The sequence below is a fragment of the Acomys russatus genome, chromosome 5 (genome assembly GCF_903995435.1).
Source record: "Acomys russatus chromosome 5, mAcoRus1.1, whole genome shotgun sequence".
NCBI classification, from domain to species: domain Eukaryota; kingdom Metazoa; phylum Chordata; class Mammalia; order Rodentia; family Muridae; genus Acomys; species Acomys russatus.
In genome coordinates, this window is record NC_067141.1 from 30672942 (window position 1) to 30682727 (window position 9786).

The 9786-nt window shown below is 50.1% G+C and overlaps 1 pseudogene; it reads left to right on the plus strand.

The window, feature by feature from the left end:
• Positions 1-4692: 4692 nt before the first annotated feature.
• Positions 4693-5344, plus strand: LOC127190015 (40S ribosomal protein S11-like; annotated as a pseudogene).
• The last annotated feature ends 4442 nt before the right edge of the window (positions 5345-9786 follow it).

The following is a 9786-nucleotide window of genomic DNA, read 5'->3' on the forward strand; positions in this document are numbered from 1 at the left end:
GTGGGGGTGGCACTTGAGCTGGGTCTGGTGGAGCTATGACAGATCTTGCAAGAATGAAGCAATAGCAGAGCTGCTATTCTTGCCCCCCAGTCCCCTCCCCCTGCCTGCATCCCTCTCTTCTTCACCCCCTCCCCACTTCCCTGTGTGTGCCCATAGCGTGCATGTGGAGGTCAGAGGACAATTTTGTGGAGTCTATTCTCTCCTTCCACTTGTTCGAGGGGTTGTGGGGATCTAACCCAGGCCACCATGCTTGCACAGAAAGCACCATATCGTCTTTAGCCCATCTTGCTGAGTGCACCCTCCCCATTTCCGCATGGCCCCACGTAGCCTAAACTGGCCTTGAACTTGAGGATGCCTTTGCTGCCTCCACCACTCAGATGCTGGTATCACGGGGTGTGCATTACCAACCCTAGTTTATTTGGTGGTAGAGACTGAACGCAGGGCCTCATCCATGCTAAGCCACAACTCTAACAGTGGCGCTTCCCCCCACTTGTTTACTGTTTTGTTTTGTTTTTGTTTTTTTCAAGACAGGGTTTCTCTGTGTAGCCCTGGCTGTCCTGGACTCGCTTTGTAGACCAGGCTGGCCTCGAACTCACAGCGATCTGCCTGCCTCTGCCTCATTGTACATTTGTTAAGATGGAGGGTCAGATGGTAATCACAACGGAGTGATTTCCAGGAAGGAGACTCAAGTTGTCAGATGGAAGTCTGTAGGGTCAACATGCACTGCCTGGTGAAGAAGGGCAGGAGAATGGGGCGCGGGGCGGTATACAGTGTGGTGGGCAGGACACACAAGAGAAACCAAAGCTGCACTCACTGGGGACATTAGGGCGCTTCTGGGTGTGAAGCCAAAGCCAAGCACTTGCGCTGTCCAACCTGCTGGGTCTTCTAGAAACTTGTGCTGTGTCTGGGCTCTCCTGCACTGGCTGGAGGGAGGCTTGGGCCTTGGGTGGAGTTCGGTTGCATTGTTCCTGCTTTGTCGCTGTGGCTGTGGTTTGTTAAATGAATGAGAGCAGGGCTCTGCTGCGGTTCAGGAACTTGGGTCCTACCCACACCAGTACACATGGGCTCGGGATCAGCCTCGGCTTCCCCTTGCTTGGCCTGAGTGCTGCTCCACACTAATAACCTCAGGCCTTCCTTGACACGGAAGTGGGCATGTCAGTTACAGAAATAGTGCCCCCAGAGAGGGCTTGTAAAGCTGAGGCCATGACACAGGGCCCTCACAGTCACAATCTGTACCTGCTTTTCCTGTTTTGCCTTTACCTTCTTGCTACACAACCTCCATCCTCATGAGCCATGCCTGCCCTGTCTTCCTCACCAAGGCCCTTGACTTGCTGGGAACTGTTAGAGCCTTTATAGTGGCTGGGCGCTAACTCCTTGACCCTAAAGACCAGGGTGAGTAAGGCAATCTTGACCCTGTGATTGGACAGGGAAGATGTGGTCTCTAGGCACTCAAAACAGCTTCCTTCTTGTTTGGCCAGTTGCAAGAGGGAAGGCTCCCAAGGTGAAGATCACACCTGCAGGCTGGCCTGACTGTGGAGTCTCACAGACTCTTCTGGTTCCTATTCTGATGTCCCTATTAGCTAGTTTGGAAAGCCACATAGCTCAGTGGGGTGGTGTACACCTGTAATCACAGCCCTTGAGGCGCAGGCGCAGACACAGGGGCAGGGGCAGGGGCAGGGGTGAGACCAATGTGAGCTGGAAGCCAGCCAGGCTGGTCCACATAACAGTGAGTTCCATGCAAGCTGTGGCTACATAGTGAGAACCTGCCTCAGAAAAGAACCAAAGAAACATTTCTCATCTGAAAAACAGGCATAGCATCTGCCTTCCAGGGTGGCTAAGGCTAGAGAGAGTTAATGAAAACATGCTGGCCGTGGACATTCCTTGTTCTGACCCCTGGGGTGAAGCAGCCTTGTGGTCTGGCCCCAGCTCTGTTGTGTGTCTCTTCTGCGCCCAGGAGGCTTACTTCTTTATGAAGAAGAACTCTCTGCCAGGAGCTGAGCTCATGGGTGGGGTGGCTGCAGGGGCCACCCATCAGCCAGTTGTCCTCCCTTTCCTGGGAGCTGCTCCAGAGACAAGGGGCAGGACATCTGCTTTTCATTGGGTGGCTGTCTCTAATTCTGGCATCTGAACTCCTCTTTTGAAGGAGGATACATTTAACTGGTTGTAACCAAGCTCATTGCTGAGGGGGGGAAAAAAAAGTCAAAACCAACTGGGCTTGGAATCAGGCAGAGCTGGAGTGGAAGTCTCCACTGTGCAGTTACACTGTATGCTGGGTGTTAGGTCTTCATCTCTGACTCCAACCATGCTCTGCCTGGTAGAGTTCATGGTTGAGAACCAGAGAGCGATCGCTAATGCCCTGACTACCCCACATTGTAGAAACAGAAGTGAAACCATCTTGTAAACCATAGAATATGAAACTGGCATTCTCCTTTGTGTGGGCGTTGTGCAGGGAACAGTGGAGTCCCTGCCAGTTTGGAGGACGGGCCAAAGTAGTCCACGTTAACTCCTGAGGCCACAGGGCACAGCTTTACTTAGTTATTTGCTTGTTTATTTAGACAAGAGTCTCGCTCTGTAGCTGAAGCTGGCCCGGAACTCCCTACCTCAGCTTTCTGAGTCCTGGGATTACATGCCTGCACCACCCTACCCACTGCAAAGATGCAGGCTGAGGACCTTGAAGAGTGGCAGGGGATCAGCAAACAAACAGCAGACTGGCTGGTGTAGCTTGAGATGATAAGATATAATCACATGTGTTCTGTGTGGGGCACATGTGTGAGGACCTTCCATGCGTTCAGGAGTTGGCATCACAGCACTTCTGGGAGAGGTTACTATCAGTCTTCTGCCTTTCAGAATGGGCCTCCTGGGAGGAGGGTCAGTGACAGACTGGCTGAGAAGCAGAGATTCCAAGAAAGAAGGTGGGGTTTCCTCATTCCTCAGGCTTCTTCTTTGAGCTTGAGCCCAGCTGCCTTCCACGTGGCCCCTAGGAAGCACGGAGGCAGAGATGGACTCAGAAGGTGGGCTGTGTGTGGTACAGTCTCAGAGCCCTGGCAGCACCAAATGGACTGAGGGTCTGGTCCTGTGTGTGTTAGGCCTCCAAGGCAGGCAGCTCTCCTGGGGCTGACGACATGGTGTTCTGCGAATCGCCCGGGTGAAGGAAGGGCAGGGGAGACCCACGCCTGCTGAGGGGTAGAGGGAGAAGATTGTTCTGCATACTGTAGTGGGACACTAGTGCCTTCCCTGGTCTAGCAGTCCCTGGAGGCGCTGGGTCTGGGACTGGCCATCGGCGGAGGGGTGGCATAGAACAGTAGTGGTTAGAGATAGGAAGCAGGCCTGATGTTCTCAATATTCTCAAATACAACGAAGCCCCTGCCCGGGAGGCCACTGAAGGGTGGCTCGGGATGTTGGTTTATTCTTCTGCACACTCGGGAGGTGCGTGAAAGCAGAGGAGCTGCACCCACAAGCTGGGCAGCCAGTCTCTGCAGCCCACTTTCAAGTTCCATCCCAGCTGGGAATTTAGAGGTGGGGTTGGGGCCAGGGGTGGGGATAGGGGCTCTTTACCCAAGTCATAGTGACCCACCCCAGGTCTTGACCCTTTCTGCTTGAGAGTAAGACAGCAAGTATGTTGGAATTTGTACTACCGCAGGGACAGGGTGGGAAAGGGCTTGGGAATGTGGCACATGTTTTAGTCAGAAAGCATCTGTGCTGTGCTATCTGCATGATCTATGCTAGAGATAAGATGAAATGGCCAGGCCTGGGGACGCTCCGGACAGACAGGCTGGATCAGGGTGAAGTCAGCCCGAAGGTATGTGGGGCCCACACCTCTCTCAGTGGGTGCAGAGGAGGGGCCTGGACAAGCCCAGAGGAAGGAAAAACGTGGCCTTATTTTTTTTTTTTTTTTCTTGCTTTTAAGATTAAATACTTGGTTTCTGACTAGAAGGCTGGGAGTTCAGGAGTTTGAGTCCCCAGGGGATCTGCACAGGGCAGGGAGTGCTCGGCCGTGCTTGAAGGCCAGTGGAACTACTGGAGCCTTAGCCCAAGGTAAATATTCCTGGGTTTGGAGTGTGAGGTTACAGCTGCACTGGTTTCAATGCACTGGGGTGGCCTGGCTATTGTGTTGGGGCTTGAGGGCCCTGGGAAAGGTTGGAGGTGAGAGGAGCTAGGAAGAACAGCAAACAGACCCTTTTGTAGGACAGGAAGTGACCTGGGGAGGAAGGAGGGTGGGTGAGTCCTTTCCTGGTAGCTGCACAGGGTGAACCCACTCTCACCTGCTCACCTCACACCCTAAATCACCCTCTGCCTCACTCTGGGTGGGGCCCTGTGCTCTGGCACAACCCACGCTTCTCTTTCCAGCCTTCTGCCCAGGATCCATCACATAGTTCAGTGTTGGTCAGCTTCTCGGGTACAAGGAAGCAGGCATTTGTGTTGAGGTTGGTCTACTTGGCACATAGCCAGCAAGCACCCCTGGGCTGTGGTCCTAAGGCACAGATTTCCCTCAATTACCCAAGGCAATGTAACCCACCAAGCAACTATCACACTGCAGGCACAGGATTCTATGTCTGTGATAGTTAAAAAAATGGAGTTGAAATTGGATAACCCCACTGTAAAGAAAGATGGAAATGCCACTCCAGACTTCGCGTAGAGAATAAGGAAGCCCGGAAGTTGGCCTAGCTCTCTTTTTCTCAGGCTGCCGGGAAGATGGCGAACATTCAGATGGAGCTTGCTTATCAAAAGCAACCTACAATCTTTTAAAACAAGAGACGTGTTTTTGTTTTTTTTTTTTTGTTTGTTTTTTTTGGTTTTTCGAGACAGGGTCTCTCTGTGTACCCTTGGCTGTCCTGGACCCGCTTTGTAGACCAGGCTGGCCTCAAACTCATAGCGATCCACCTGCCTCTGCCTCCCAAGTGCTGGGATTATAGGCATGAGCCACCACGCCGGCTTAAACAAGAGATGTGTTTTGCTGGGAGAAACCGGCAAGGAAAAACTCCCTCGGTACTACAAAAACATCGGTCTAGGCTTCAAGACGCCCAAGGAGGCCATTGAGGGCACCTATATAGACAAGAAATGCACCGTCACAGGTAACGTCTCCATCTGAGGTCGGATCCTGTCTGGTGTCGTGACAAAGATGAAGATGCAGAGGACCATTGTCGTCTGCCGGTACTACTTCCATTACATTCGAAAGTACAATCGTTTTGAGAAGCGCCACAAGAACATGTCTGTGCACCTGTCCCCGTTCAGCGGCGACATCGTCACCGTGGGAGAGTGCAGGCCCCTGAGCAAGACTGTTCGGTTCAATGTGCTCAAGATCACCAAGGTTGCTGGCACCAAGAAGCAGTTTCAGAAGTTCTGAGGGGACACTGGCCTGCTTCTCAGAGCAAATGAAGTTATTTTCTAACTTAAAAAAAAAAAGGAAAATGGAGATATTTAAATGAGGACAGAACACTATGGGACCATTCATTGACAGAAAGGTAGAGAACCCTGACTGAGCTTCATGGGGCTGGAGAGATGGCTCCATGGTTAAGAGCACAGGCTACTCTTGCTGAAGATCTGGGTTCAGTTCCCAGCAGCCACGTGGCAACTCACAACTGTATGTAACTACAATTCCATGGGAGCTGACTCTCTTTTCTGGCTTCTGTGGGCAGCAGGCACATGTGAATACATACACATATGTAAAACATTCAAAGACATGATTTTTGAAAAGTTACTTGTAGCATGTATGTATGGTCTCATTTTGGGAAAATTATGTGGGAAAAGTGTGTGTACCTGTGTTTAAGTATGGGTGTTGATACTGACTGCTTTGTCCCATTACTTTCCACCTTGATTTTTTAGGCAGGGTCTCTCATTGACCGTGGACTTTGCCATTTTGGCTAGACTGGTTGCCAAAGGCTCTTGGGATTCTGTCAGGTTGAGGCCCTTGGGATCCTGTCAGGTTGAGGCCCTTGGGATCGTGTCAGGTTGAGGCCCTTGGGATCCTGTCAGGCGAGGGAGATGAGAACTCAGTAACTCTTGCTTATACACCAAGCTCTTTCCCACTGAGCCACCTTTCCAGCTGTTACTGTTTTTTATTTTACTCATTAAAAAATGTCTGCAGCTCACACACTGTGCTTGTTGCATGAAAGCTTACTGTTTTGCTGAGATAGAATTTGCTGTGCTATCCAGGACAGCCTTGAGCTCCTGGCCTCAAATAAATCTCTTGCCTCAGCCCTCCAAGTAGCTGAGACTACACATGTGCCACCATGCTCAGAGTCAAAGGTTATTTTTCTCTTGAAAGTATTTAGTGAAAGATGGCTGACCTTTAAGACAGGAATCCAGGACTTGACCCAGGTACTAAGTGGTGACCACTGAATTTGCTCTCAAGGAGGAGAAGACTCAATCTATTGTTTTTATTGGACAAAGTCTCACATAGCCCAGGCTGGCCTCAAACTCGGTATGTGGCTGAAACTCCTGAGCCTGCTGCCTCAGCATCTCAAGCGCTGGGAATATAGGTGTGTGCCATGGTACCTGCATCCAACCTCTTCTTCTTGGCACCAAGTTATAACTCAGAGCCCAAGCTCCTGGGTTCTGTACAGAATCTACAAAGTGCTGGTGATTGCACAGTGGGCGTTAACTCAGAAATGATATCGGGTAAGTTCTCGTCCACATTGCTTTTCTTTCTTTTTTAAAATCAGTCCAATCACACCTGAGTCCTACTACTGGGCAGTTATCAGCACATTCTAGATTCTGTACAGAACTCAGGACCTTGGCTCTGGAAAACCCAATTTCATTTTAATGTTGAGAAAAAAACAGAATTTGAAGGATCGGTTTCCCAAACCTCTGACCCAGAGTGCTTTTGGGTTGCCCCTAGATCTGGATGACATTTGGGTCCGAGCCACAGAATGCGTGAGTGGGAAAGTCGACATAAATGTAGGTTTAACATGCCCCAGGGACACTCTAATTAATCTCTGGCTTTTCAAAAGATCATTTTCCACCAGGTCTGGATGGCCCCGGAGTTTCCTGTCTCTCAGGAGACAGAACTCACTGTGGCCCAACTCTTCTGGATGTCTGCATGTGGCACCTATGCTTCGGAAGAGTCACACAAATGGCACCCATTGTCCCGGTCCTACCCGTGGCCCAAACATCCTCCCCGCCCTGTTCCTGACCTGGGGTTGCCTCGGATTTCTGTTGACCCTCATTCCTCCCAGGGAGCAGGCCACCTGTGTCTTCCTGGGGTCACTCCCTGTTGCCCTAGAATAGCCACAGCATCCAAACACAGTGAGGATTTTGTGCAAAGCTGACTGATGGGAGAGCTGGGAGGAGGGACCCTGTCAGGTGCCCTTCACCCTCCATTTCCCCAGACAGGAATAGGATCAAGTCAGAGAGCTTATTTGAAAACACAAAATGAAACCATTTCCCTAGCAGTAGCTACAGGGTAAGAGCCCTTCCTTACCTGGGCCTTTTCTCTGACATCTGGGACATTTATCTCTTGTTGTACAGTTGCTCAGGTTCTGGTCTTCTCCTGGTCCTAATTATCCCAGCACTCTGGCCAGTAGTGTCCAAATGGCAATTTACCTGTCTTTCTGGTTGAAAGGCAGGGGCTGGGTAGCTTGACCGTTGGACCCTGATGGCCAGGGTCCAACACCCTGGGTGTTGGACAGCTCTGTTCTAAAATAAATTGTGGTGTTTGGTTGTGATTAGGAACCCTGTCGGTTCTAAATGTTCTGGGTAGGGTAGGCTAATCTGAGCCAGACAGCGCTTGAGCTCCTAAAAGCCGCCCATGTGTTGTAGTTTGCTGCCCTCTTGTGGCATAGAAGTGCTCACACAGCAGATGGCCACTCTCTTCTGGACAATTACTCGCTCATTTTGTTAGTAATGTGTGAGGCACTAGCAAGAACCATTTGTGGTCTCCACGTAGGGAACACTAGTGGATTTCACCAGAACCAAGGTCTGAAAACAAAAATACATATGGTGATTTTAAACAAAGGGGTTTCCCACTAGGTATCCCAGGACCACAGCTGCTCAGCCCAAGCAGTTACAGTGGAGTACCCAGCGGTCTGTTAACCAGGGCACCTCCCTTGTGCCTGGCAGAAGGGACAAGCTCAAGGTCAGATTTGGCTTCTCTGCTCCCATCCCCTTGCCCCCAACCCCAGGGATCTAGTGACTTACTTTCTCCAAAGTGTCTCTTCCTCTTCAACCTCTATCGTGGTTTCTGCGTTGTCTCCCGTTACTTCTCCAGTTTTTAGGGTGGACCTCAAGCCCCTTCCCCGTTAACTCAGACTGTGACCACATAAGGGGAAAGGGCCACTAAAGGAGTGATGAGTTTTAAATGAGGGTGTTGTGGGGCTGCAGAAATCCCAGTTCATGTGACTCGTGTCCCTGTAAGAAGAGGGCTCTTTGTGTTTAGAGAGTCTCACATTAGCTGGCCAGGCATGGTGGTACATATCTATAGGCCTTTGGGAGGCTATCTTACGCACTTGGGAAGCTGAGGTTGAACGATTGAGAATTTAAAGGTCAGCTTGGGCTATACAGAGAGATTTCAAAACAAAAACAAAAACAAACAAGGACTCTCCAAAGCCCCCAACCAACCAATTGACCAGAAACAAGAAAAACAAAACAAAACAAAACCCCAAAAATCCCCCAAACACAAAACACCCCAAAAAACCAACCCCCTCATCTCTTGATGTTGGAATTCCAGTCTCTAGAAAATATTTTCTCTCTGAGAAAATACATTTCTGATAATTAAGTTATCCAGCCTGAGGCATATTTTTTGGGGCAGCACTAGCAAATGAGTATTGCCTCTCAACAAAATGCTTCCTGCTGACTCAGCAAGTACTGCATATTGAGGCTTTCAAGGTTTATAAATGCATACTTGTCCTCACACTGGGGACTGGCTATCGTTTCTGAAATTGTCCAGAGAATCCTTATGACACACCAAGTTTTTCTTCATTTTCATTTAATCTTCAGTGTTCTAGAAGGTTTTCATAGATGATAACATTCCCAGGGGAGTTAGGAGAGGCAGCTTCAAGCTCAGTCTGACTCTTAAGTGCCTCTCTTTCCCTTTAATGCAGAGCAGCTACAGACTCACAAGAGGGGCTTGAGTCAGGAGCCACCGGGAACCTGGGCAAAGTGCTGGGGAGACAGAACCAGGAGTCCAGCTGAAACTTGGAAATGTTGGTTTTGTTTTTGTCTTAACACACTCAGAGAAAGGTCAATGCTTCTAAAAAAGAAACCCTCCCTACTAAACTCCACAAGGCAGGATGTAATGTCTGGCACACTGAGATGTCACCCTGTAAAAGCCAAAAGGTCCCCTTATCTATTATATCTGCCTGCACTGAGGCACCAAGAGGGGGGCTTGTATCTCTTTTTGTCTTGGTCAACAGTGACACCTAACCACACTCTTATTCTTTCAAAAATACACTTTATTAGTGGCATGTTGAAGTTAGTCAGATTCTTTCCAGAGAGAAGAGAATCTCTGCTAGACTAAAAAACCGAGCAGACACACCCCAGGGTATGGCGGGTGCCATTTCCAGGGTGATGGCAGGTGCACAGTGTGTTCTCCACCCAGGAGATGGCGTTCTGAGTCAGGCTCACCACCCTCAACATTTGATTCAGCGTGCGTGGGACTGTCGCAGAGCACTGGCAGTCTACTACTCAGTGAGTCACAGTGTCATCTCTCCAACTATCTGTCACCCCACCGCTGGAGAGGCTAGAAAGGTCACGAGCTCTGTCTAGCCCTAGTGAGGACACCTGGGGGCGGGTCAGGCGGGGCTACTTTTAGCTCACCTTCCAGCCAAGAAAAACCCTGGACGTTAAGAA